This window comes from Microcebus murinus, chromosome 22, assembly GCF_040939455.1.
Source record: "Microcebus murinus isolate Inina chromosome 22, M.murinus_Inina_mat1.0, whole genome shotgun sequence".
Taxonomy (NCBI): domain Eukaryota; kingdom Metazoa; phylum Chordata; class Mammalia; order Primates; family Cheirogaleidae; genus Microcebus; species Microcebus murinus.
This window is the reverse complement of record NC_134125.1, coordinates 35,187,079-35,213,198: the sequence shown is the minus strand read 5'-3', so window position 1 is coordinate 35,213,198 and position 26,120 is coordinate 35,187,079. Positions and strand designations below refer to the sequence as shown.

At 63.6% G+C, this 26,120-nt stretch overlaps 7 non-coding genes across 7 annotated transcripts; all 7 read left to right on the top strand.

Moving 5' to 3' along the window:
• Positions 1–2,921: 2,921 nt before the first annotated feature.
• LOC142863696 (5S ribosomal RNA) lies at positions 2,922–3,040 on the top strand. The gene has a single exon (XR_012914402.1). It is a non-coding gene; the product is annotated as a 5S ribosomal RNA (ribosomal RNA).
• Positions 3,041–6,652: 3,612 nt separating this feature from the next.
• LOC142863685 (5S ribosomal RNA) lies at positions 6,653–6,771 on the top strand. The gene has a single exon (XR_012914401.1). It is a non-coding gene; the product is annotated as a 5S ribosomal RNA (ribosomal RNA).
• A 3,612-nt stretch (positions 6,772–10,383) lies between these two features.
• LOC142863674 (5S ribosomal RNA) lies at positions 10,384–10,502 on the top strand. Its single transcript, XR_012914400.1, has one exon. It is a non-coding gene; the product is annotated as a 5S ribosomal RNA (ribosomal RNA).
• Positions 10,503–14,116: 3,614 nt separating this feature from the next.
• LOC142863663 (5S ribosomal RNA) lies at positions 14,117–14,235 on the top strand. Its single transcript, XR_012914399.1, has one exon. It is a non-coding gene; the product is annotated as a 5S ribosomal RNA (ribosomal RNA).
• A 3,611-nt stretch (positions 14,236–17,846) lies between these two features.
• LOC142863652 (5S ribosomal RNA) lies at positions 17,847–17,965 on the top strand. The gene has a single exon (XR_012914398.1). It is a non-coding gene; the product is annotated as a 5S ribosomal RNA (ribosomal RNA).
• A 3,611-nt stretch (positions 17,966–21,576) lies between these two features.
• On the top strand, positions 21,577–21,695 carry LOC142863640 (5S ribosomal RNA). The gene has a single exon (XR_012914396.1). It is a non-coding gene; the product is annotated as a 5S ribosomal RNA (ribosomal RNA).
• Positions 21,696–25,308: 3,613 nt separating this feature from the next.
• LOC142863629 (5S ribosomal RNA) lies at positions 25,309–25,427 on the top strand. The gene has a single exon (XR_012914395.1). It is a non-coding gene; the product is annotated as a 5S ribosomal RNA (ribosomal RNA).
• The last annotated feature ends 693 nt before the right edge of the window (positions 25,428–26,120 follow it).

The window sequence follows — 26,120 nt, the reverse complement described above, 5'->3', positions numbered from 1 at the left end:
CACCCACCCCATTCCTAATGGATGTGCACGCCCATCCCCTCCCCCCGCCCGCCCGACACCCACCCGATGAAGGCGATTCCTCTGTGTCCACTTAGGTGTCCATCGGTCCCTACCAATCTGCTGGCGAGCGCGCGCACGTGGCGCTCTTGTGTCCGTTCTTGGGACACTTGGCTTACTGGAACGGGTTCCAGCTCTGGCCGGGAGAACACGAGAGGTGCCCTCTCACCACTGCTCCTCATAGCCAAATAGCACTCCGTGGTGTCCACGCGCCACATTTTATTAGTGCACTCCTGGATGGATGGGCACTCGGGTCGCTTCCACATCTTTGCGATTGTGAATTGTGCCCTAACTGTAACCCTAACCCTTACCCAGCCCGTCTCCTGTGCCCCTGCCTGACGCACTCCCCCCCCCCCCCCCCGGCCAGGCCCGTCACTGTCCTGGGCCCCTGCCTGACCGGCTCCTTCCCGTCCGGCCTGTCACCATCCTCTGCCCCTGCCTGACACCCTCCTCCCCGCCCGGGCCATCACTTCAACCCCTGCCTGACTCGCTCCTCCCCATCTGGCCCGTCACCGTCCTCAGCCCCTGCCTGAACGGCTCCTTCCTACCCGGCCCGGCCCGTCCTCGGCCCCTGCCTGACATGCTCCTCCTTGCCCGTCACCGTCCTCGGCCCCTGCATGACCGGCTCCCCCGTCCCCTGGGCCTTCCAAGGGCTTGGTGTGGACGCTGCTTCCAGGAAGCCCTCCAGGAACCCGGCAGCAGGGTGGCCGCAGCAGTCTCGAGCAGCCGTCACTAAGTTGCGTGCGGGGGACGTGCCCCCGCTGTGCTGTGGGGGCCCAGCCTGGTGTCTTCCCTGAGGCCCTGCGGCTGCCGCTCCCCGCAAGGGGAGAGCCGCGGAGGTGGGGACCGCCTCCTCATGGGGACGTACACCCAGCTCTCCACGTCGGATTCCGCGGGCTCTCTGTCCTGCCCGAAGGCCCAGCTGGCCTGCGGGTCCTTAGAGTGGCAAAAACATCCGAAAACTGAGATTGAGGGTCCGGTGGGTGTCTGCCCTTTTGTGCTGGGTACCCCAGGGAGGCCCGGGGGCTGGCTGGACAACGTGGTCTGCTGGGCGGGGGGTTTGGATGAGCAACTGATGCCCTTTGCACTTTGGGTAGCAAGAGTCTGAGGTGTCTCTGAGCCCTGAGCCATGTCGGGCGGGGGTGGGGGGTGGGGGGGGAGGAGGAGGAGGAGGAGGAGGTGGGAAGGGCCGGGGCCTGCAGTCCTGTTCCCGGGGTGGCACGGCAAGTGGCTTCTTCCACAGGCTGCTTGGCCTGGGCTCCCTGCACCTGGGCCTTTGGAGGACTGGCCCTGTGCTTGCCAACACTTGCTGCAGGGACCCAGAGCTGGGAGGTTGCATCTCTCAGCCCTGGGTCGGGCAGAGCCCCAGCGGGCCATGCCCACAACCTCTCTCAGCACGGGTCCCCCAGAAGGCTCCTTTGGGACCAGGATTCTCTTGCGGTGACTCTTTAAGGTCTGGCCCCTGGATGGAGGGGCACCAGGAGTAGAGGAGCAGGAAGGGGAAGGGGGTGGCCATGCGAGGGGACACTTTGAGGCCAAGTCCCAGCTTCAGCCTGATCCTCCTGGGAACCCCGGGGTGTACATCACACCTCCTGGTTGTCCCGCTCTGAGACAAGGAGCCGGGCTTCGCATTCCCACAGCAGCCGGTCGTGGGCTGAGGACACCTGGGGCGTTGGGAACTCCCTGGCTTCTCCTTGGTTTAACATCTGGAGCTGCTTGTGAATTGTGCCGCCACACACACCCGAGTGCAGGTGTCTTCCGCACAGACTGCGGGCCTCGCTCTTCTGAATGCCGCTAGCTCGCCAACCACCCACGGGTGAACCTGGTCAGGGTACTTTCTCTCAGGGGCAGACTCTGATCCGGGCGGGCTACCGGTGTCTCTGTTTGCTCGTTTCTTTCTTCCATTTCGGGAAAGTCTTCCTTGCTGGGTGTGGAAATCTCCTATGCCTTCCCTCGCCTATTCTGTCAGCTTTAAAATTCTCTTTCAGTTGCCACCCTCACAGATGGTTTAGGAAACTCTTTCCGGTGCACTCATTAGTGAAATGACCTCAATGAAGCTGGAATCCAATATCTAATCGCCGATTTTTAGGGAGTCCACACGCCAGGGTGGTCGGGGTCCAATGCAGCCCCGGCCAGGCCCAGGCCCCTTGGACTGGGCCACAGGAGGACACAGAGGAGGGTCCCGGCCCCCACGGTAGCGGTGCCCGCAGGTCTCCAAGGGCTTGGGCGTTTTCCAGAGGGAGGAGATGGAGGGGATTGATTTCTTCAGAGCCCCCCAAAGCACCCCACCCCACCCCACCACACCCATGGGACACATCCCGAGAGACGCCCCTACACTCGCTCCCCTCCCCCATGCGCTGTGCCCCAGCCCTGACCCGGGGGAATAGGCGGCAGCCCACGCACAGGGCGGGGGGGCGCAGCTGAAAGGGGTTGTGGGGGAGGGCGGCCCCTGGCTGGGGTCAAAGGGCAAGCGCCCCGCGCGTGCGCAGTCAGTGGCCGCCTCGGAGGCGGCGGCGGCTGCGGCGGCGACGGGCTGGGGGTGGGCAGCGGGTAGGTGAAGGAGGCCAGGCCAGGAGAGGATGGGGGCTGGAAGGTCTCCACCTTGGCGAGTACAGCCGTGGAGGAGCATCTTGTGTGAGTGTGAGTGAGTGTGAGTGTGTGTGTGTGTATAGAGAGACAGCCCCCCACCCCGCCCCGCCCCGCCCGTCACCCCCGTCCCTGGGAGCCCGCCGGACCCGGCTGGCTGGCGAACTCAACAGGCCCGACCCGACCCGACCCGGCGGCGCGGGGCCTGGGGCGGGAGGAGGCGGCGGGGAAGCGCAGAGAGGCTCGGCTTCTTGAGCGGGGCAGGGGCGCCCTCCGCCGTCTAGGGCCACACCACCCTGAACGCCCCCGATCTCCTCTGGTCTCGGAAGCTAAGCAGGGTCGGGCCTGGTTGGTACTTGGATGGGAGACCGCCTGGGAATACCGGGTGCCGTAGGCTTTTTTTTTTTTTTTTTTGCCTCTTGTTCTGTCCCCTTTCTGGGAGCGCGGCGGCGGTCCGGGGGATCACCCCCACCCTCAGCGCCCGTCGCGGTGCCTGGCGCCCCAGCCCGCACCGTGGGGCCTCCTCTTGTCCCGAGCCGTGACACCGCCGCCACGCGGCAGCATGCGTGGCATCTGGACTGTCAGGTGTCAGACCAAAGGTCTGGTCTGTGGGAACCGACACGCTGGAGGAAACCTTGAGAGGCCGAGAGGGGAGGGAGTTCCAGGAGAATTCCAGGACGTCATTTTGAGCGAGTATGTGACCAGAACTCTCGTCCCGTTGCTTTTGGGGTTCTACACGTAGGAATCTTCGGTGGTGGCACTGGATGTTGGGGGATCCGGAGTCACACGCAGACCTGCTCCACAGGCCTCATTTTACTTTTCTTTTCGGATTCATTTTCTGAAAAGGTGTCTCTTATCTCTATGATTACATTTTCTTTTCTCTCTCTTTCCGAGCAGATCATGGGAGTCCACGTATTGAGGTGACATGTATTGCCCGTGCCCCCCTCCTCCCCGTTTTCTGATTTCATTTATTTCTCATTTTCTCCCAGCGTATGGTGGGGGTACCAATGTTAAGGTCAGCTGCATCGCCCTGTCCCAGCCTCCCCCCTCGGGTCAGAGCTTCAAGTGCGCCCATGCCCCGGTTGGTGCGCACCCACCCCATTCCTAATGGATGTGCACGCCCATCCCCTCCCCCCGCCCGCCCGACACCCACCCGATGAAGGCGATTCCTCTGTGTCCACTTAGGTGTCCATCGGTCCCTACCAATCTGCTGGCGAGCGCGCGCACGTGGCGCTCTTGTGTCCGTTCTTGGGACACTTGGCTTACTGGAACGGGTTCCAGCTCTGGCCGGGAGAACACGAGAGGTGCCCTCTCACCACTGCTCCTCATAGCCAAATAGCACTCCGTGGTGTCCACGCGCCACATTTTATTAGTGCACTCCTGGATGGATGGGCACTCGGGTCGCTTCCACATCTTTGCGATTGTGAATTGTGCCCTAACTGTAACCCTAACCCTTACCCAGCCCGTCTCCTGTGCCCCTGCCTGACGCACTCCCCCCCCCCCCCCGGCCAGGCCCGTCACTGTCCTGGGCCCCTGCCTGACCGGCTCCTTCCCGTCCGGCCTGTCACCATCCTCTGCCCCTGCCTGACACCCTCCTCCCCGCCCGGGCCATCACTTCAACCCCTGCCTGACTCGCTCCTCCCCATCTGGCCCGTCACCGTCCTCAGCCCCTGCCTGAACGGCTCCTTCCTACCCGGCCCGGCCCGTCCTCGGCCCCTGCCTGACATGCTCCTCCTTGCCCGTCACCGTCCTCGGCCCCTGCATGACCGGCTCCCCCGTCCCCTGGGCCTTCCAAGGGCTTGGTGTGGACGCTGCTTCCAGGAAGCCCTCCAGGAACTCGGCAGCAGGGTGGCCGCAGCAGTCTCGAGCAGCCGTCACTAAGTTGCGTGCGGGGGACGTGCCCCCGCTGTGCTGTGGGGGCCCAGCCTGGTGTCTTCCCTGAGGCCCTGCGGCTGCCGCTCCCCGCAAGGGGAGAGCCGCGGAGGTGGGGACCGCCTCCTCATGGGGACGTACACCCAGCTCTCCACGTCGGATTCCGCGGGCTCTCTGTCCTGCCCGAAGGCCCAGCTGGCCTGCGGGTCCTTAGAGTGGCAAAAACATCCGAAAACTGAGATTGAGGGTCCGGTGGGTGTCTGCCCTTTTGTGCTGGGTACCCCAGGGAGGCCCGGGGGCTGGCTGGACAACGTGGTCTGCTGGGCGGGGGGTTTGGATGAGCAACTGATGCCCTTTGCACTTTGGGTAGCAAGAGTCTGAGGTGTCTCTGAGCCCTGAGCCATGTCGGGCGGGGGTGGGGGGTGGGGGGGGAGGAGGAGGAGGAGGAGGAGGTGGGAAGGGCCGGGGCCTGCAGTCCTGTTCCCGGGGTGGCACGGCAAGTGGCTTCTTCCACAGGCTGCTTGGCCTGGGCTCCCTGCACCTGGGCCTTTGGAGGACTGGCCCTGTGCTTGCCAACACTTGCTGCAGGGACCCAGAGCTGGGAGGTTGCATCTCTCAGCCCTGGGTCGGGCAGAGCCCCAGCGGGCCATGCCCACAACCTCTCTCAGCACGGGTCCCCCAGAAGGCTCCTTTGGGACCAGGATTCTCTTGCGGTGACTCTTTAAGGTCTGGCCCCTGGATGGAGGGGCACCAGGAGTAGAGGAGCAGGAAGGGGAAGGGGGTGGCCATGCGAGGGGACACTTTGAGGCCAAGTCCCAGCTTCAGCCTGATCCTCCTGGGAACCCCGGGGTGTACATCACACCTCCTGGTTGTCCCGCTCTGAGACAAGGAGCCGGGCTTCGCATTCCCACAGCAGCCGGTCGTGGGCTGAGGACACCTGGGGCGTTGGGAACTCCCTGGCTTCTCCTTGGTTTAACATCTGGAGCTGCTTGTGAATTGTGCCGCCACACACACCCGAGTGCAGGTGTCTTCCGCACAGACTGCGGGCCTCGCTCTTCTGAATGCCGCTAGCTCGCCAACCACCCACGGGTGAACCTGGTCAGGGTACTTTCTCTCAGGGGCAGACTCTGATCCGGGCGGGCTACCGGTGTCTCTGTTTGCTCGTTTCTTTCTTCCATTTCGGGAAAGTCTTCCTTGCTGGGTGTGGAAATCTCCTATGCCTTCCCTCGCCTATTCTGTCAGCTTTAAAATTCTCTTTCAGTTGCCACCCTCACAGATGGTTTAGGAAACTCTTTCCGGTGCACTCATTAGTGAAATGACCTCAATGAAGCTGGAATCCAATATCTAATCGCCGATTTTTAGGGAGTCCACACGCCAGGGTGGTCGGGGTCCAATGCAGCCCCGGCCAGGCCCAGGCCCCTTGGACTGGGCCACAGGAGGACACAGAGGAGGGTCCCGGCCCCCACGGTAGCGGTGCCCGCAGGTCTCCAAGGGCTTGGGCGTTTTCCAGAGGGAGGAGATGGAGGGGATTGATTTCTTCAGAGCCCCCCAAAGCACCCCACCCCACCCCACCACACCCATGGGACACATCCCGAGAGACGCCCCTACACTCGCTCCCCTCCCCCATGCGCTGTGCCCCAGCCCTGACCCGGGGGAATAGGCGGCAGCCCACGCACAGGGCGGGGGGGCGCAGCTGAAAGGGGTTGTGGGGGAGGGCGGCCCCTGGCTGGGGTCAAAGGGCAAGCGCCCCGCGCGTGCGCAGTCAGTGGCCGCCTCGGAGGCGGCGGCGGCTGCGGCGGCGACGGGCTGGGGGTGGGCAGCGGGTAGGTGAAGGAGGCCAGGCCAGGAGAGGATGGGGGCTGGAAGGTCTCCACCTTGGCGAGTACAGCCGTGGAGGAGCATCTTGTGTGAGTGTGAGTGAGTGTGAGTGTGTGTGTGTGTATAGAGAGACAGCCCCCCACCCCGCCCCGCCCCGCCCGTCACCCCCGTCCCTGGGAGCCCGCCGGACCCGGCTGGCTGGCGAACTCAACAGGCCCGACCCGACCCGACCCGGCGGCGCGGGGCCTGGGGCGGGAGGAGGCGGCGGGGAAGCGCAGAGAGGCTCGGCTTCTTGAGCGGGGCAGGGGCGCCCTCCGCCGTCTAGGGCCACACCACCCTGAACGCCCCCGATCTCCTCTGGTCTCGGAAGCTAAGCAGGGTCGGGCCTGGTTGGTACTTGGATGGGAGACCGCCTGGGAATACCGGGTGCCGTAGGCTTTTTTTTTTTTTTTTTTGCCTCTTGTTCTGTCCCCTTTCTGGGAGCGCGGCGGCGGTCCGGGGGATCACCCCCACCCTCAGCGCCCGTCGCGGTGCCTGGCGCCCCAGCCCGCACCGTGGGGCCTCCTCTTGTCCCGAGCCGTGACACCGCCGCCACGCGGCAGCATGCGTGGCATCTGGACTGTCAGGTGTCAGACCAAAGGTCTGGTCTGTGGGAACCGACACGCTGGAGGAAACCTTGAGAGGCCGAGAGGGGAGGGAGTTCCAGGAGAATTCCAGGACGTCATTTTGAGCGAGTATGTGACCAGAACTCTCGTCCCGTTGCTTTTGGGGTTCTACACGTAGGAATCTTCGGTGGTGGCACTGGATGTTGGGGGATCCGGAGTCACACGCAGACCTGCTCCACAGGCCTCATTTTACTTTTCTTTTCGGATTCATTTTCTGAAAAGGTGTCTCTTATCTCTATGATTACATTTTCTTTTCTCTCTCTTTCCGAGCAGATCATGGGAGTCCACGTATTGAGGTGACATGTATTGCCCGTGCCCCCCTCCTCCCCGTTTTCTGATTTCATTTATTTCTCATTTTCTCCCAGCGTATGGTGGGGGTACCAATGTTAAGGTCAGCTGCATCGCCCTGTCCCAGCCTCCCCCCTCGGGTCAGAGCTTCAAGTGCGCCCATGCCCCGGTTGGTGCGCACCCACCCCATTCCTAATGGATGTGCACGCCCATCCCCTCCCCCCGCCCGCCCGACACCCACCCGATGAAGGCGATTCCTCTGTGTCCACTTAGGTGTCCATCGGTCCCTACCAATCTGCTGGCGAGCGCGCGCACGTGGCGCTCTTGTGTCCGTTCTTGGGACACTTGGCTTACTGGAACGGGTTCCAGCTCTGGCCGGGAGAACACGAGAGGTGCCCTCTCACCACTGCTCCTCATAGCCAAATAGCACTCCGTGGTGTCCACGCGCCACATTTTATTAGTGCACTCCTGGATGGATGGGCACTCGGGTCGCTTCCACATCTTTGCGATTGTGAATTGTGCCCTAACTGTAACCCTAACCCTTACCCAGCCCGTCTCCTGTGCCCCTGCCTGACGCACTCCCCCCCCCCCCCCGGCCAGGCCCGTCACTGTCCTGGGCCCCTGCCTGACCGGCTCCTTCCCGTCCGGCCTGTCACCATCCTCTGCCCCTGCCTGACACCCTCCTCCCCGCCCGGGCCATCACTTCAACCCCTGCCTGACTCGCTCCTCCCCATCTGGCCCGTCACCGTCCTCAGCCCCTGCCTGAACGGCTCCTTCCTACCCGGCCCGGCCCGTCCTCGGCCCCTGCCTGACATGCTCCTCCTTGCCCGTCACCGTCCTCGGCCCCTGCATGACCGGCTCCCCCGTCCCCTGGGCCTTCCAAGGGCTTGGTGTGGACGCTGCTTCCAGGAAGCCCTCCAGGAACTCGGCAGCAGGGTGGCCGCAGCAGTCTCGAGCAGCCGTCACTAAGTTGCGTGCGGGGGACGTGCCCCCGCTGTGCTGTGGGGGCCCAGCCTGGTGTCTTCCCTGAGGCCCTGCGGCTGCCGCTCCCCGCAAGGGGAGAGCCGCGGAGGTGGGGACCGCCTCCTCATGGGGACGTACACCCAGCTCTCCACGTCGGATTCCGCGGGCTCTCTGTCCTGCCCGAAGGCCCAGCTGGCCTGCGGGTCCTTAGAGTGGCAAAAACATCCGAAAACTGAGATTGAGGGTCCGGTGGGTGTCTGCCCTTTTGTGCTGGGTACCCCAGGGAGGCCCGGGGGCTGGCTGGACAACGTGGTCTGCTGGGCGGGGGGTTTGGATGAGCAACTGATGCCCTTTGCACTTTGGGTAGCAAGAGTCTGAGGTGTCTCTGAGCCCTGAGCCATGTCGGGCGGGGGTGGGGGGTGGGGGGGGAGGAGGAGGAGGAGGAGGAGGTGGGAAGGGCCGGGGCCTGCAGTCCTGTTCCCGGGGTGGCACGGCAAGTGGCTTCTTCCACAGGCTGCTTGGCCTGGGCTCCCTGCACCTGGGCCTTTGGAGGACTGGCCCTGTGCTTGCCAACACTTGCTGCAGGGACCCAGAGCTGGGAGGTTGCATCTCTCAGCCCTGGGTCGGGCAGAGCCCCAGCGGGCCATGCCCACAACCTCTCTCAGCACGGGTCCCCCAGAAGGCTCCTTTGGGACCAGGATTCTCTTGCGGTGACTCTTTAAGGTCTGGCCCCTGGATGGAGGGGCACCAGGAGTAGAGGAGCAGGAAGGGGAAGGGGGTGGCCATGCGAGGGGACACTTTGAGGCCAAGTCCCAGCTTCAGCCTGATCCTCCTGGGAACCCCGGGGTGTACATCACACCTCCTGGTTGTCCCGCTCTGAGACAAGGAGCCGGGCTTCGCATTCCCACAGCAGCCGGTCGTGGGCTGAGGACACCTGGGGCGTTGGGAACTCCCTGGCTTCTCCTTGGTTTAACATCTGGAGCTGCTTGTGAATTGTGCCGCCACACACACCCGAGTGCAGGTGTCTTCCGCACAGACTGCGGGCCTCGCTCTTCTGAATGCCGCTAGCTCGCCAACCACCCACGGGTGAACCTGGTCAGGGTACTTTCTCTCAGGGGCAGACTCTGATCCGGGCGGGCTACCGGTGTCTCTGTTTGCTCGTTTCTTTCTTCCATTTCGGGAAAGTCTTCCTTGCTGGGTGTGGAAATCTCCTATGCCTTCCCTCGCCTATTCTGTCAGCTTTAAAATTCTCTTTCAGTTGCCACCCTCACAGATGGTTTAGGAAACTCTTTCCGGTGCACTCATTAGTGAAATGACCTCAATGAAGCTGGAATCCAATATCTAATCGCCGATTTTTAGGGAGTCCACACGCCAGGGTGGTCGGGGTCCAATGCAGCCCCGGCCAGGCCCAGGCCCCTTGGACTGGGCCACAGGAGGACACAGAGGAGGGTCCCGGCCCCCACGGTAGCAGTGCCCGCAGGTCTCCAAGGGCTTGGGCGTTTTCCAGAGGGAGGAGATGGAGGGGATTGATTTCTTCAGAGCCCCCCAAAGCACCCCACCCCACCCCACCACACCCATGGGACACATCCCGAGAGACGCCCCTACACTCGCTCCCCTCCCCCATGCGCTGTGCCCCAGCCCTGACCCGGGGGAATAGGCGGCAGCCCACGCACAGGGCGGGGGGGCGCAGCTGAAAGGGGTTGTGGGGGAGGGCGGCCCCTGGCTGGGGTCAAAGGGCAAGCGCCCCGCGCGTGCGCAGTCAGTGGCCGCCTCGGAGGCGGCGGCGGCTGCGGCGGCGACGGGCTGGGGGTGGGCAGCGGGTAGGTGAAGGAGGCCAGGCCAGGAGAGGATGGGGGCTGGAAGGTCTCCACCTTGGCGAGTACAGCCGTGGAGGAGCATCTTGTGTGAGTGTGAGTGAGTGTGAGTGTGTGTGTGTGTATAGAGAGACAGCCCCCCACCCCGCCCCGCCCCGCCCGTCACCCCCGTCCCTGGGAGCCCGCCGGACCCGGCTGGCTGGCGAACTCAACAGGCCCGACCCGACCCGACCCGGCGGCGCGGGGCCTGGGGCGGGAGGAGGCGGCGGGGAAGCGCAGAGAGGCTCGGCTTCTTGAGCGGGGCAGGGGCGCCCTCCGCCGTCTAGGGCCACACCACCCTGAACGCCCCCGATCTCCTCTGGTCTCGGAAGCTAAGCAGGGTCGGGCCTGGTTGGTACTTGGATGGGAGACCGCCTGGGAATACCGGGTGCCGTAGGCTTTTTTTTTTTTTTTTTTTGCCTCTTGTTCTGTCCCCTTTCTGGGAGCGCGGCGGCGGTCCGGGGGATCACCCCCACCCTCAGCGCCCGTCGCGGTGCCTGGCGCCCCAGCCCGCACCGTGGGGCCTCCTCTTGTCCCGAGCCGTGACACCGCCGCCACGCGGCAGCATGCGTGGCATCTGGACTGTCAGGTGTCAGACCAAAGGTCTGGTCTGTGGGAACCGACACGCTGGAGGAAACCTTGAGAGGCCGAGAGGGGAGGGAGTTCCAGGAGAATTCCAGGACGTCATTTTGAGCGAGTATGTGACCAGAACTCTCGTCCCGTTGCTTTTGGGGTTCTACACGTAGGAATCTTCGGTGGTGGCACTGGATGTTGGGGGATCCGGAGTCACACGCAGACCTGCTCCACAGGCCTCATTTTACTTTTCTTTTCGGATTCATTTTCTGAAAAGGTGTCTCTTATCTCTATGATTACATTTTCTTTTCTCTCTCTTTCCGAGCAGATCATGGGAGTCCACGTATTGAGGTGACATGTATTGCCCGTGCCCCCCTCCTCCCCGTTTTCTGATTTCATTTATTTCTCATTTTCTCCCAGCGTATGGTGGGGGTACCAATGTTAAGGTCAGCTGCATCGCCCTGTCCCAGCCTCCCCCCTCGGGTCAGAGCTTCAAGTGCGCCCATGCCCCGGTTGGTGCGCACCCACCCCATTCCTAATGGATGTGCACGCCCATCCCCTCCCCCCGCCCGCCCGACACCCACCCGATGAAGGCGATTCCTCTGTGTCCACTTAGGTGTCCATCGGTCCCTACCAATCTGCTGGCGAGCGCGCGCACGTGGCGCTCTTGTGTCCGTTCTTGGGACACTTGGCTTACTGGAACGGGTTCCAGCTCTGGCCGGGAGAACACGAGAGGTGCCCTCTCACCACTGCTCCTCATAGCCAAATAGCACTCCGTGGTGTCCACGCGCCACATTTTATTAGTGCACTCCTGGATGGATGGGCACTCGGGTCGCTTCCACATCTTTGCGATTGTGAATTGTGCCCTAACTGTAACCCTAACCCTTACCCAGCCCGTCTCCTGTGCCCCTGCCTGACGCACTCCCCCCCCCCCCCCCGGCCAGGCCCGTCACTGTCCTGGGCCCCTGCCTGACCGGCTCCTTCCCGTCCGGCCTGTCACCATCCTCTGCCCCTGCCTGACACCCTCCTCCCCGCCCGGGCCATCACTTCAACCCCTGCCTGACTCGCTCCTCCCCATCTGGCCCGTCACCGTCCTCAGCCCCTGCCTGAACGGCTCCTTCCTACCCGGCCCGGCCCGTCCTCGGCCCCTGCCTGACATGCTCCTCCTTGCCCGTCACCGTCCTCGGCCCCTGCATGACCGGCTCCCCCGTCCCCTGGGCCTTCCAAGGGCTTGGTGTGGACGCTGCTTCCAGGAAGCCCTCCAGGAACCCGGCAGCAGGGTGGCCGCAGCAGTCTCGAGCAGCCGTCACTAAGTTGCGTGCGGGGGACGTGCCCCCGCTGTGCTGTGGGGGCCCAGCCTGGTGTCTTCCCTGAGGCCCTGCGGCTGCCGCTCCCCGCAAGGGGAGAGCCGCGGAGGTGGGGACCGCCTCCTCATGGGGACGTACACCCAGCTCTCCACGTCGGATTCCGCGGGCTCTCTGTCCTGCCCGAAGGCCCAGCTGGCCTGCGGGTCCTTAGAGTGGCAAAAACATCCGAAAACTGAGATTGAGGGTCCGGTGGGTGTCTGCCCTTTTGTGCTGGGTACCCCAGGGAGGCCCGGGGGCTGGCTGGACAACGTGGTCTGCTGGGCGGGGGGTTTGGATGAGCAACTGATGCCCTTTGCACTTTGGGTAGCAAGAGTCTGAGGTGTCTCTGAGCCCTGAGCCATGTCGGGCGGGGGTGGGGGGTGGGGGGGGAGGAGGAGGAGGAGGAGGAGGTGGGAAGGGCCGGGGCCTGCAGTCCTGTTCCCGGGGTGGCACGGCAAGTGGCTTCTTCCACAGGCTGCTTGGCCTGGGCTCCCTGCACCTGGGCCTTTGGAGGACTGGCCCTGTGCTTGCCAACACTTGCTGCAGGGACCCAGAGCTGGGAGGTTGCATCTCTCAGCCCTGGGTCGGGCAGAGCCCCAGCGGGCCATGCCCACAACCTCTCTCAGCACGGGTCCCCCAGAAGGCTCCTTTGGGACCAGGATTCTCTTGCGGTGACTCTTTAAGGTCTGGCCCCTGGATGGAGGGGCACCAGGAGTAGAGGAGCAGGAAGGGGAAGGGGGTGGCCATGCGAGGGGACACTTTGAGGCCAAGTCCCAGCTTCAGCCTGATCCTCCTGGGAACCCCGGGGTGTACATCACACCTCCTGGTTGTCCCGCTCTGAGACAAGGAGCCGGGCTTCGCATTCCCACAGCAGCCGGTCGTGGGCTGAGGACACCTGGGGCGTTGGGAACTCCCTGGCTTCTCCTTGGTTTAACATCTGGAGCTGCTTGTGAATTGTGCCGCCACACACACCCGAGTGCAGGTGTCTTCCGCACAGACTGCGGGCCTCGCTCTTCTGAATGCCGCTAGCTCGCCAACCACCCACGGGTGAACCTGGTCAGGGTACTTTCTCTCAGGGGCAGACTCTGATCCGGGCGGGCTACCGGTGTCTCTGTTTGCTCGTTTCTTTCTTCCATTTCGGGAAAGTCTTCCTTGCTGGGTGTGGAAATCTCCTATGCCTTCCCTCGCCTATTCTGTCAGCTTTAAAATTCTCTTTCAGTTGCCACCCTCACAGATGGTTTAGGAAACTCTTTCCGGTGCACTCATTAGTGAAATGACCTCAATGAAGCTGGAATCCAATATCTAATCGCCGATTTTTAGGGAGTCCACACGCCAGGGTGGTCGGGGTCCAATGCAGCCCCGGCCAGGCCCAGGCCCCTTGGACTGGGCCACAGGAGGACACAGAGGAGGGTCCCGGCCCCCACGGTAGCGGTGCCCGCAGGTCTCCAAGGGCTTGGGCGTTTTCCAGAGGGAGGAGATGGAGGGGATTGATTTCTTCAGAGCCCCCCAAAGCACCCCACCCCACCCCACCACACCCATGGGACACATCCCGAGAGACGCCCCTACACTCGCTCCCCTCCCCCATGCGCTGTGCCCCAGCCCTGACCCGGGGGAATAGGCGGCAGCCCACGCACAGGGCGGGGGGGCGCAGCTGAAAGGGGTTGTGGGGGAGGGCGGCCCCTGGCTGGGGTCAAAGGGCAAGCGCCCCGCGCGTGCGCAGTCAGTGGCCGCCTCGGAGGCGGCGGCGGCTGCGGCGGCGACGGGCTGGGGGTGGGCAGCGGGTAGGTGAAGGAGGCCAGGCCAGGAGAGGATGGGGGCTGGAAGGTCTCCACCTTGGCGAGTACAGCCGTGGAGGAGCATCTTGTGTGAGTGTGAGTGAGTGTGAGTGTGTGTGTGTGTATAGAGAGACAGCCCCCCACCCCGCCCCGCCCCGCCCGTCACCCCCGTCCCTGGGAGCCCGCCGGACCCGGCTGGCTGGCGAACTCAACAGGCCCGACCCGACCCGACCCGGCGGCGCGGGGCCTGGGGCGGGAGGAGGCGGCGGGGAAGCGCAGAGAGGCTCGGCTTCTTGAGCGGGGCAGGGGCGCCCTCCGCCGTCTAGGGCCACACCACCCTGAACGCCCCCGATCTCCTCTGGTCTCGGAAGCTAAGCAGGGTCGGGCCTGGTTGGTACTTGGATGGGAGACCGCCTGGGAATACCGGGTGCCGTAGGCTTTTTTTTTTTTTTTTTTTGCCTCTTGTTCTGTCCCCTTTCTGGGAGCGCGGCGGCGGTCCGGGGGATCACCCCCACCCTCAGCGCCCGTCGCGGTGCCTGGCGCCCCAGCCCGCACCGTGGGGCCTCCTCTTGTCCCGAGCCGTGACACCGCCGCCACGCGGCAGCATGCGTGGCATCTGGACTGTCAGGTGTCAGACCAAAGGTCTGGTCTGTGGGAACCGACACGCTGGAGGAAACCTTGAGAGGCCGAGAGGGGAGGGAGTTCCAGGAGAATTCCAGGACGTCATTTTGAGCGAGTATGTGACCAGAACTCTCGTCCCGTTGCTTTTGGGGTTCTACACGTAGGAATCTTCGGTGGTGGCACTGGATGTTGGGGGATCCGGAGTCACACGCAGACCTGCTCCACAGGCCTCATTTTACTTTTCTTTTCGGATTCATTTTCTGAAAAGGTGTCTCTTATCTCTATGATTACATTTTCTTTTCTCTCTCTTTCCGAGCAGATCATGGGAGTCCACGTATTGAGGTGACATGTATTGCCCGTGCCCCCCTCCTCCCCGTTTTCTGATTTCATTTATTTCTCATTTTCTCCCAGCGTATGGTGGGGGTACCAATGTTAAGGTCAGCTGCATCGCCCTGTCCCAGCCTCCCCCCTCGGGTCAGAGCTTCAAGTGCGCCCATGCCCCGGTTGGTGCGCACCCACCCCATTCCTAATGGATGTGCACGCCCATCCCCTCCCCCCGCCCGCCCGACACCCACCCGATGAAGGCGATTCCTCTGTGTCCACTTAGGTGTCCATCGGTCCCTACCAATCTGCTGGCGAGCGCGCGCACGTGGCGCTCTTGTGTCCGTTCTTGGGACACTTGGCTTACTGGAACGGGTTCCAGCTCTGGCCGGGAGAACACGAGAGGTGCCCTCTCACCACTGCTCCTCATAGCCAAATAGCACTCCGTGGTGTCCACGCGCCACATTTTATTAGTGCACTCCTGGATGGATGGGCACTCGGGTCGCTTCCACATCTTTGCGATTGTGAATTGTGCCCTAACTGTAACCCTAACCCTTACCCAGCCCGTCTCCTGTGCCCCTGCCTGACGCACTCCCCCCCCCCCCCGGCCAGGCCCGTCACTGTCCTGGGCCCCTGCCTGACCGGCTCCTTCCCGTCCGGCCTGTCACCATCCTCTGCCCCTGCCTGACACCCTCCTCCCCGCCCGGGCCATCACTTCAACCCCTGCCTGACTCGCTCCTCCCCATCTGGCCCGTCACCGTCCTCAGCCCCTGCCTGAACGGCTCCTTCCTACCCGGCCCGGCCCGTCCTCGGCCCCTGCCTGACATGCTCCTCCTTGCCCGTCACCGTCCTCGGCCCCTGCATGACCGGCTCCCCCGTCCCCTGGGCCTTCCAAGGGCTTGGTGTGGACGCTGCTTCCAGGAAGCCCTCCAGGAACCCGGCAGCAGGGTGGCCGCAGCAGTCTCGAGCAGCCGTCACTAAGTTGCGTGCGGGGGACGTGCCCCCGCTGTGCTGTGGGGGCCCAGCCTGGTGTCTTCCCTGAGGCCCTGCGGCTGCCGCTCCCCGCAAGGGGAGAGCCGCGGAGGTGGGGACCGCCTCCTCATGGGGACGTACACCCAGCTCTCCACGTCGGATTCCGCGGGCTCTCTGTCCTGCCCGAAGGCCCAGCTGGCCTGCGGGTCCTTAGAGTGGCAAAAACATCCGAAAACTGAGATTGAGGGTCCGGTGGGTGTCTGCCCTTTTGTGCTGGGTACCCCAGGGAGGCCCGGGGGCTGGCTGGACAACGTGGTCTGCTGGGCGGGGGGTTTGGATGAGCAACTGATGCCCTTTGCACTTTGGGTAGCAAGAGTCTGAGGTGTCTCTGAGCCCTGAGCCATGTCGGGCGGGGGTGGGGGGTGGGGGGGGAGGAGGAGGAGGAGGAGGAGGTGGGAAGGGCCGGGGCCTGCAGTCCTGTTCCCGGGGTGGCACGGCAAGTGGCTTCTTCCACAGGCTGCTTGGCCTGGGCTCCCTGCACCTGGGCCTTTGGAGGACTGGCCCTGTGCTTGCCAACACTTGCTGCAGGGACCCAGAGCTGGGAGGTTGCATCTCTCAGCCCTGGGTCGGGCAGAGCCCCAGCGGGCCATGCCCACAACCTCTCTCAGCACGGGTCCCCCAGAAGGCTCCTTTGGGACCAGGATTCTCTTGCGGTGACTCTTTAAGGTCTGGCCCCTGGATGGAGGGGCACCAGGAGTAGAGGAGCAGGAAGGGGAAGGGGGTGGCCATGCGAGGGGACACTTTGAGGCCAAGTCCCAGCTTCAGCCTGATCCTCCTGGGAACCCCGGGGTGTACATCACACCTCCTGGTTGTCCCGCTCTGAGACAAGGAGCCGGGCTTCGCATTCCCACAGCAGCCGGTCGTGGGCTGAGGACACCTGGGGCGTTGGGAACTCCCTGGCTTCTCCTTGGTTTAACATCTGGAGCTGCTTGTGAATTGTGCCGCCACACACACCCGAGTGCAGGTGTCTTCCGCACAGACTGCGGGCCTCGCTCTTCTGAATGCCGCTAGCTCGCCACCCACCCACGGGTGAACCTGGTCAGGGTACTTTCTCTCAGGGGCAGACTCTGATCCGGGCGGGCTACCGGTGTCTCTGTTTGCTCGTTTCTTTCTTCCATTTCGGGAAAGTCTTCCTTGCTGGGTGTGGAAATCTCCTATGCCTTCCCTCGCCTATTCTGTCAGCTTTAAAATTCTCTTTCAGTTGCCACCCTCACAGATGGTTTAGGAAACTCTTTCCGGTGCACTCATTAGTGAAATGACCTCAATGAAGCTGGAATCCAATATCTAATCGCCGATTTTTAGGGAGTCCACACGCCAGGGTGGTCGGGGTCCAATGCAGCCCCGGCCAGGCCCAGGCCCCTTGGACTGGGCCACAGGAGGACACAGAGGAGGGTCCCGGCCCCCACGGTAGCGGTGCCCGCAGGTCTCCAAGGGCTTGGGCGTTTTCCAGAGGGAGGAGATGGAGGGGATTGATTTCTTCAGAGCCCCCCAAAGCACCCCACCCCACCCCACCACACCCATGGGACACATCCCGAGAGACGCCCCTACACTCGCTCCCCTCCCCCATGCGCTGTGCCCCAGCCCTGACCCGGGGGAATAGGCGGCAGCCCACGCACAGGGCGGGGGGCGCAGCTGAAAGGGGTTGTGGGGGAGGGCGGCCCCTGGCTGGGGTCAAAGGGCAAGCGCCCCGCGCGTGCGCAGTCAGTGGCCGCCTCGGAGGCGGCGGCGGCTGCGGCGGCGACGGGCTGGGGGTGGGCAGCGGGTAGGTGAAGGAGGCCAGGCCAGGAGAGGATGGGGGCTGGAAGGTCTCCACCTTGGCGAGTACAGCCGTGGAGGAGCATCTTGTGTGAGTGTGAGTGAGTGTGAGTGTGTGTGTGTGTATAGAGAGACAGCCCCCCACCCCGCCCCGCCCCGCCCGTCACCCCCGTCCCTGGGAGCCCGCCGGACCCGGCTGGCTGGCGAACTCAACAGGCCCGACCCGACCCGACCCGGCGGCGCGGGGCCTGGGGCGGGAGGAGGCGGCGGGGAAGCGCAGAGAGGCTCGGCTTCTTGAGCGGGGCAGGGGCGCCCTCCGCCGTCTAGGGCCACACCACCCTGAACGCCCCCGATCTCCTCTGGTCTCGGAAGCTAAGCAGGGTCGGGCCTGGTTGGTACTTGGATGGGAGACCGCCTGGGAATACCGGGTGCCGTAGGCTTTTTTTTTTTTTTTTTTTGCCTCTTGTTCTGTCCCCTTTCTGGGAGCGCGGCGGCGGTCCGGGGGATCACCCCCACCCTCAGCGCCCGTCGCGGTGCCTGGCGCCCCAGCCCGCACCGTGGGGCCTCCTCTTGTCCCGAGCCGTGACACCGCCGCCACGCGGCAGCATGCGTGGCATCTGGACTGTCAGGTGTCAGACCAAAGGTCTGGTCTGTGGGAACCGACACGCTGGAGGAAACCTTGAGAGGCCGAGAGGGGAGGGAGTTCCAGGAGAATTCCAGGACGTCATTTTGAGCGAGTATGTGACCAGAACTCTCGTCCCGTTGCTTTTGGGGTTCTACACGTAGGAATCTTCGGTGGTGGCACTGGATGTTGGGGGATCCGGAGTCACACGCAGACCTGCTCCACAGGCCTCATTTTACTTTTCTTTTCGGATTCATTTTCTGAAAAGGTGTCTCTTATCTCTATGATTACATTTTCTTTTCTCTCTCTTTCCGAGCAGATCATGGGAGTCCACGTATTGAGGTGACATGTATTGCCCGTGCCCCCCTCCTCCCCGTTTTCTGATTTCATTTATTTCTCATTTTCTCCCAGCGTATGGTGGGGGTACCAATGTTAAGGTCAGCTGCATCGCCCTGTCCCAGCCTCCCCCCTCGGGTCAGAGCTTCAAGTGCGCCCATGCCCCGGTTGGTGCGCACCCACCCCATTCCTAATGGATGTGCACGCCCATCCCCTCCCCCCGCCCGCCCGACACCCACCCGATGAAGGCGATTCCTCTGTGTCCACTTAGGTGTCCATCGGTCCCTACCAATCTGCTGGCGAGCGCGCGCACGTGGCGCTCTTGTGTCCGTTCTTGGGACACTTGGCTTACTGGAACGGGTTCCAGCTCTGGCCGGGAGAACACGAGAGGTGCCCTCTCACCACTGCTCCTCATAGCCAAATAGCACTCCGTGGTGTCCACGCGCCACATTTTATTAGTGCACTCCTGGATGGATGGGCACTCGGGTCGCTTCCACATCTTTGCGATTGTGAATTGTGCCCTAACTGTAACCCTAACCCTTACCCAGCCCGTCTCCTGTGCCCCTGCCTGACGCACTCCCCCCCCCCCCCGGCCAGGCCCGTCACTGTCCTGGGCCCCTGCCTGACCGGCTCCTTCCCGTCCGGCCTGTCACCATCCTCTGCCCCTGCCTGACACCCTCCTCCCCGCCCGGGCCATCACTTCAACCCCTGCCTGACTCGCTCCTCCCCATCTGGCCCGTCACCGTCCTCAGCCCCTGCCTGAACGGCTCCTTCCTACCCGGCCCGGCCCGTCCTCGGCCCCTGCCTGACATGCTCCTCCTTGCCCGTCACCGTCCTCGGCCCCTGCATGACCGGCTCCCCCGTCCCCTGGGCCTTCCAAGGGCTTGGTGTGGACGCTGCTTCCAGGAAGCCCTCCAGGAACCCGGCAGCAGGGTGGCCGCAGCAGTCTCGAGCAGCCGTCACTAAGTTGCGTGCGGGGGACGTGCCCCCGCTGTGCTGTGGGGGCCCAGCCTGGTGTCTTCCCTGAGGCCCTGCGGCTGCCGCTCCCCGCAAGGGGAGAGCCGCGGAGGTGGGGACCGCCTCCTCATGGGGACGTACACCCAGCTCTCCACGTCGGATTCCGCGGGCTCTCTTTCCTGCCCGAAGGCCCAGCTGGCCTGCGGGTCCTTAGAGTGGCAAAAACATCCGAAAACTGAGATTGAGGGTCCGGTGGGTGTCTGCCCTTTTGTGCTGGGTACCCCAGGGAGGCCCGGGGGCTGGCTGGACAACGTGGTCTGCTGGGCGGGGGGTTTGGATGAGCAACTGATGCCCTTTGCACTTTGGGTAGCAAGAGTCTGAGGTGTCTCTGAGCCCTGAGCCATGTCGGGCGGGGGTGGGGGGTGGGGGGGGAGGAGGAGGAGGAGGAGGAGGTGGGAAGGGCCGGGGCCTGCAGTCCTGTTCCCGGGGTGGCACGGCAAGTGGCTTCTTCCACAGGCTGCTTGGCCTGGGCTCCCTGCACCTGGGCCTTTGGAGGACTGGCCCTGTGCTTGCCAACACTTGCTGCAGGGACCCAGAGCTGGGAGGTTGCATCTCTCAGCCCTGGGTCGGGCAGAGCCCCAGCGGGCCATGCCCACAACCTCTCTCAGCACGGGTCCCCCAGAAGGCTCCTTTGGGACCAGGATTCTCTTGCGGTGACTCTTTAAGGTCTGGCCCCTGGATGGAGGGGCACCAGGAGTAGAGGAGCAGGAAGGGGAAGGGGGTGGCCATGCGAGGGGACACTTTGAGGCCAAGTCCCAGCTTCAGCCTGATCCTCCTGGGAACCCCGGGGTGTACATCACACCTCCTGGTTGTCCCGCTCTGAGACAAGGAGCCGGGCTTCGCATTCCCACAGCAGCCGGTCGTGGGCTGAGGACACCTGGGGCGTTGGGAACTCCCTGGCTTCTCCTTGGTTTAACATCTGGAGCTGCTTGTGAATTGTGCCGCCACACACACCCGAGTGCAGGTGTCTTCCGCACAGACTGCGGGCCTCGCTCTTCTGAATGCCGCTAGCTCGCCAACCACCCACGGGTGAACCTGGTCAGGGTACTTTCTCTCAGGGGCAGACTCTGATCCGGGCGGGCTACCGGTGTCTCTGTTTGCTCGTTTCTTTCTTCCATTTCGGGAAAGTCTTCCTTGCTGGGTGTGGAAATCTCCTATGCCTTCCCTCGCCTATTCTGTCAGCTTTAAAATTCTCTTTCAGTTGCCACCCTCACAGATGGTTTAGGAAACTCTTTCCGGTGCACTCATTAGTGAAATGACCTCAATGAAGCTGGAATCCAATATCTAATCGCCGATTTTTAGGGAGTCCACACGCCAGGGTGGTCGGGGTCCAATGCAGCCCCGGCCAGGCCCAGGCCCCTTGGACTGGGCCACAGGAGGACACAGAGGAGGGTCCCGGCCCCCACGGTAGCGGTGCCCGCAGGTCTCCAAGGGCTTGGGCGTTTTCCAGAGGGAGGAGATGGAGGGGATTGATTTCTTCAGAGCCCCCCAAAGCACCCCACCCCACCCCACCACACCCATGGGACACATCCCGAGAGACGCCCCTACACTCGCTCCCCTCCCCCATGCGCTGTGCCCCAGCCCTGACCCGGGGGAATAGGCGGCAGCCCACGCACAGGGCGGGGGGCGCAGCTGAAAGGGGTTGTGGGGGAGGGCGGCCCCTGGCTGGGGTCAAAGGGCAAGCGCCCCGCGCGTGCGCAGTCAGTGGCCGCCTCGGAGGCGGTGGCGGCTGCGGCGGCGACGGGCTGGGGGTGGGCAGCGGGTAGGTGAAGGAGGCCAGGCCAGGAGAGGATGGGGGCTGGAAGGTCTCCACCTTGGCGAGTACAGCCGTGGAGGAGCATCTTGTGTGAGTGTGAGTGAGTGTGAGTGTGTGTGTGTGTATAGAGAGACAGCCCCCCACCCCGCCCCGCCCCGCCCGTCACCCCCGTCCCTGGGAGCCCGCCGGACCCGGCTGGCTGGCGAACTCAACAGGCCCGACCCGACCCGACCCGGCGGCGCGGGGCCTGGGGCGGGAGGAGGCGGCGGGGAAGCGCAGAGAGGCTCGGCTTCTTGAGCGGGGCAGGGGCGCCCTCCGCCGTCTAGGGCCACACCACCCTGAACGCCCCCGATCTCCTCTGGTCTCGGAAGCTAAGCAGGGTCGGGCCTGGTTGGTACTTGGATGGGAGACCGCCTGGGAATACCGGGTGCCGTAGGCTTTTTTTTTTTTTTTTTTTGCCTCTTGTTCTGTCCCCTTTCTGGGAGCGCGGCGGCGGTCCGGGGGATCACCCCCACCCTCAGCGCCCGTCGCGGTGCCTGGCGCCCCAGCCCGCACCGTGGGGCCTCCTCTTGTCCCGAGCCGTGACACCGCCGCCACGCGGCAGCATGCGTGGCATCTGGACTGTCAGGTGTCAGACCAAAGGTCTGGTCTGTGGGAACCGACACGCTGGAGGAAACCTTGAGAGGCCGAGAGGGGAGGGAGTTCCAGGAGAATTCCAGGACGTCATTTTGAGCGAGTATGTGACCAGAACTCTCGTCCCGTTGCTTTTGGGGTTCTACACGTAGGAATCTTCGGTGGTGGCACTGGATGTTGGGGGATCCGGAGTCACACGCAGACCTGCTCCACAGGCCTCATTTTACTTTTCTTTTCGGATTCATTTTCTGAAAAGGTGTCTCTTATCTCTATGATTACATTTTCTTTTCTCTCTCTTTCCGAGCAGATCATGGGAGTCCACGTATTGAGGTGACATGTATTGCCCGTGCCCCCCTCCTCCCCGTTTTCTGATTTCATTTATTTCTCATTTTCTCCCAGCGTATGGTGGGGGTACCAATGTTAAGGTCAGCTGCATCGCCCTGTCCCAGCCTCCCCCCTCGGGTCAGAGCTTCAAGTGCGCCCATGCCCCGGTTGGTGCGCACCCACCCCATTCCTAATGGATGTGCACGCCCATCCCCTCCCCCCGCCCGCCCGACACCCACCCGATGAAGGCGATTCCTCTGTGTCCACTTAGGTGTCCATCGGTCCCTACCAATCTGCTGGCGAGCGCGCGCACGTGGCGCTCTTGTGTCCGTTCTTGGGACACTTGGCTTACTGGAACGGGTTCCAGCTCTGGCCGGGAGAACACGAGAGGTGCCCTCTCACCACTGCTCCTCATAGCCAAATAGCACTCCGTGGTGTCCACGCGCCACATTTTATTAGTGCACTCCTGGATGGATGGGCACTCGGGTCGCTTCCACATCTTTGCGATTGTGAATTGTGCCCTAACTGTAACCCTAACCCTTACCCAGCCCGTCTCCTGTGCCCCTGCCTGACGCACTCCCCCCCCCCCCCCCGGCCAGGCCCGTCACTGTCCTGGGCCCCTGCCTGACCGGCTCCTTCCCGTCCGGCCTGTCACCATCCTCTGCCCCTGCCTGACACCCTCCTCCCCGCCCGGGCCATCACTTCAACCCCTGCCTGACTCGCTCCTCCCCATCTGGCCCGTCACCGTCCTCAGCCCCTGCCTGAACGGCTCCTTCCTACCCGGCCCGGCCCGTCCTCGGCCCCTGCCTGACATGCTCCTCCTTGCCCGTCACCGTCCTCGGCCCCTGCATGACCGGCTCCCCCGTCCCCTGGGCCTTCCAAGGGCTTGGTGTGGACGCTGCTTCCAGGAAGCCCTCCAGGAACCCGGCAGCAGGGTGGCCGCAGCAGTCTCGAGCAGCCGTCACTAAGTTGCGTGCGGGGGACGTGCCCCCGCTGTGCTGTGGGGGCCCAGCCTGGTGTCTTCCCTGAGGCCCTGCGGCTGCCGCTCCCCGCAAGGGGAGAGCCGCGGAGGTGGGGACCGCCTCCTCATGGGGACGTACACCCAGCTCTCCACGTCGGATTCCGCGGGCTCTCTTTCCTGCCCGAAGGCCCAGCTGGCCTGCGGGTCCTTAGAGTGGCAAAAACATCCGAAAACTGAGATTGAGGGTCCGGTGGGTGTCTGCCCTTTTGTGCTGGGTACCCCAGGGAGGCCCGGGGGCTGGCTGGACAACGTGGTCTGCTGGGCGGGGGGTTTGGATGAGCAACTGATGCCCTTTGCACTTTGGGTAGCAAGAGTCTGAGGTGTCTCTGAGCCCTGAGCCATGTCGGGCGGGGGTGGGGGGTGGGGGGGGAGGAGGAGGAGGAGGAGGAGGTGGGAAGGGCCGGGGCCTGCAGTCCTGTTCCCGGGGTGGCACGGCAAGTGGCTTCTTCCACAGGCTGCTTGGCCTGGGCTCCCTGCACCTGGGCCTTTGGAGGACTGGCCCTGTGCTTGCCAACACTTGCTGCAGGGACCCAGAGCTGGGAGGTTGCATCTCTCAGCCCTGGGTCGGGCAGAGCCCCAGCGGGCCATGCCCACAACCTCTCTCAGCACGGGTCCCCCAGAAGGCTCCTTTGGGACCAGGATTCTCTTGCGGTGACTCTTTAAGGTCTGGCCCCTGGATGGAGGGGCACCAGGAGTAGAGGAGCAGGAAGGGGAAGGGGGTGGCCATGCGAGGGGACACTTTGAGGCCAAGTCCCAGCTTCAGCCTGATCCTCCTGGGAACCCCGGGGTGTACATCACACCTCCTGGTTGTCCCGCTCTGAGACAAGGAGCCGGGCTTCGCATTCCCACAGCAGCCGGTCGTGGGCTGAGGACACCTGGGGCGTTGGGAACTCCCTGGCTTCTCCTTGGTTTAACATCTGGAGCTGCTTGTGAATTGTGCCGCCACACACACCCGAGTGCAGGTGTCTTCCGCACAGACTGCGGGCCTCGCTCTTCTGAATGCCGCTAGCTCGCCAACCACCCACGGGTGAACCTGGTCAGGGTACTTTCTCTCAGGGGCAGACTCTGATCCGGGCGGGCTACCGGTGTCTCTGTTTGCTCGTTTCTTTCTTCCATTTCGGGAAAGTCTTCCTTGCTGGGTGTGGAAATCTCCTATGCCTTCCCTCGCCTATTCTGTCAGCTTTAAAATTCTCTTTCAGTTGCCACCCTCACAGATGGTTTAGGAAACTCTTTCCGGTGCACTCATTAGTGAAATGACCTCAATGAAGCTGGAATCCAATATCTAATCGCCGATTTTTAGGGAGTCCACACGCCAGGGTGGTCGGGGTCCAATGCAGCCCCGGCCAGGCCCAGGCCCCTTGGACTGGGCCACAGGAGGACACAGAGGAGGGTCCCGGCCCCCACGGTAGCGGTGCCCGCAGGTCTCCAAGGGCTTGGGCGTTTTCCAGAGGGAGGAGATGGAGGGGATTGATTTCTTCAGAGCCCCCCAAAGCACCCCACCCCACCCCACCACACCCATGGGACACATCCCGAGAGACGCCCCTACACTCGCTCCCCTCCCCCATGCGCTGTGCCCCAGCCCTGACCCGGGGGAATAGGCGGCAGCCCACGCACAGGGCGGGGGGCGCAGCTGAAAGGGGTTGTGGGGGAGGGCGGCCCCTGGCTGGGGTCAAAGGGCAAGCGCCCCGCGCGTGCGCAGTCAGTGGCCGCCTCGGAGGCGGTGGCGGCTGCGGCGGCGACGGGCTGGGGGTGGGCAGCGGGTAGGTGAAGGAGGCCAGGCCAGGAGAGGATGGGGGCTGGAAGGTCTCCACCTTGGCGAGTACAGCCGTGGAGGAGCATCTTGTGTGAGTGTGAGTGAGTGTGAGTGTGTGTGTGTGTATAGAGAGACAGCCCCCCACCCCGCCCCGCCCCGCCCGTCACCCCCGTCCCTGGGAGCCCGCCGGACCCGGCTGGCTGGCGAACTCAACAGGCCCGACCCGACCCGACCCGGCGGCGCGGGGCCTGGGGCGGGAGGAGGCGGCGGGGAAGCGCAGAGAGGCTCGGCTTCTTGAGCGGGGCAGGGGCGCCCTCCGCCGTCTAGGGCCACACCACCCTGAACGCCCCCGATCTCCTCTGGTCTCGGAAGCTAAGCAGGGTCGGGCCTGGTTGGTACTTGGATGGGAGACCGCCTGGGAATACCGGGTGCCGTAGGCTTTTTTTTTTTTTTTTTTTGCCTCTTGTTCTGTCCCCTTTCTGGGAGCGCGGCGGCGGTCCGGGGGATCACCCCCACCCTCAGCGCCCGTCGCGGTGCCTGGCGCCCCAGCCCGCACCGTGGGGCCTCCTCTTGTCCCGAGCCGTGACACCGCCGCCACGCGGCAGCATGCGTGGCATCTGGACTGTCAGGTGTCAGACCAAAGGTCTGGTCTGTGGGAACCGACACGCTGGAGGAAACCTTGAGAGGCCGAGAGGGGAGGGAGTTCCAGGAGAATTCCAGGACGTCATTTTGAGCGAGTATGTGACCAGAACTCTCGTCCCGTTGCTTTTGGGGTTCTACACGTAGGAATCTTCGGTGGTGGCACTGGATGTTGGGGGATCCGGAGTCACACGCAGACCTGCTCCACAGGCCTCATTTTACTTTTCTTTTCGGATTCATTTTCTGAAAAGGTGTCTCTTATCTCTATGATTACATTTTCTTTTCTCTCTCTTTCCGAGCAGATCATGGGAGTCCACGTATTGAGGTGACATGTATTGCCCGTGCCCCCCTCCTCCCCGTTTTCTGATTTCATTTATTTCTCATTTTCTCCCAGCGTATGGTGGGGGTACCAATGTTAAGGTCAGCTGCATCGCCCTGTCCCAGCCTCCCCCCTCGGGTCAGAGCTTCAAGTGCGCCCATGCCCCGGTTGGTGC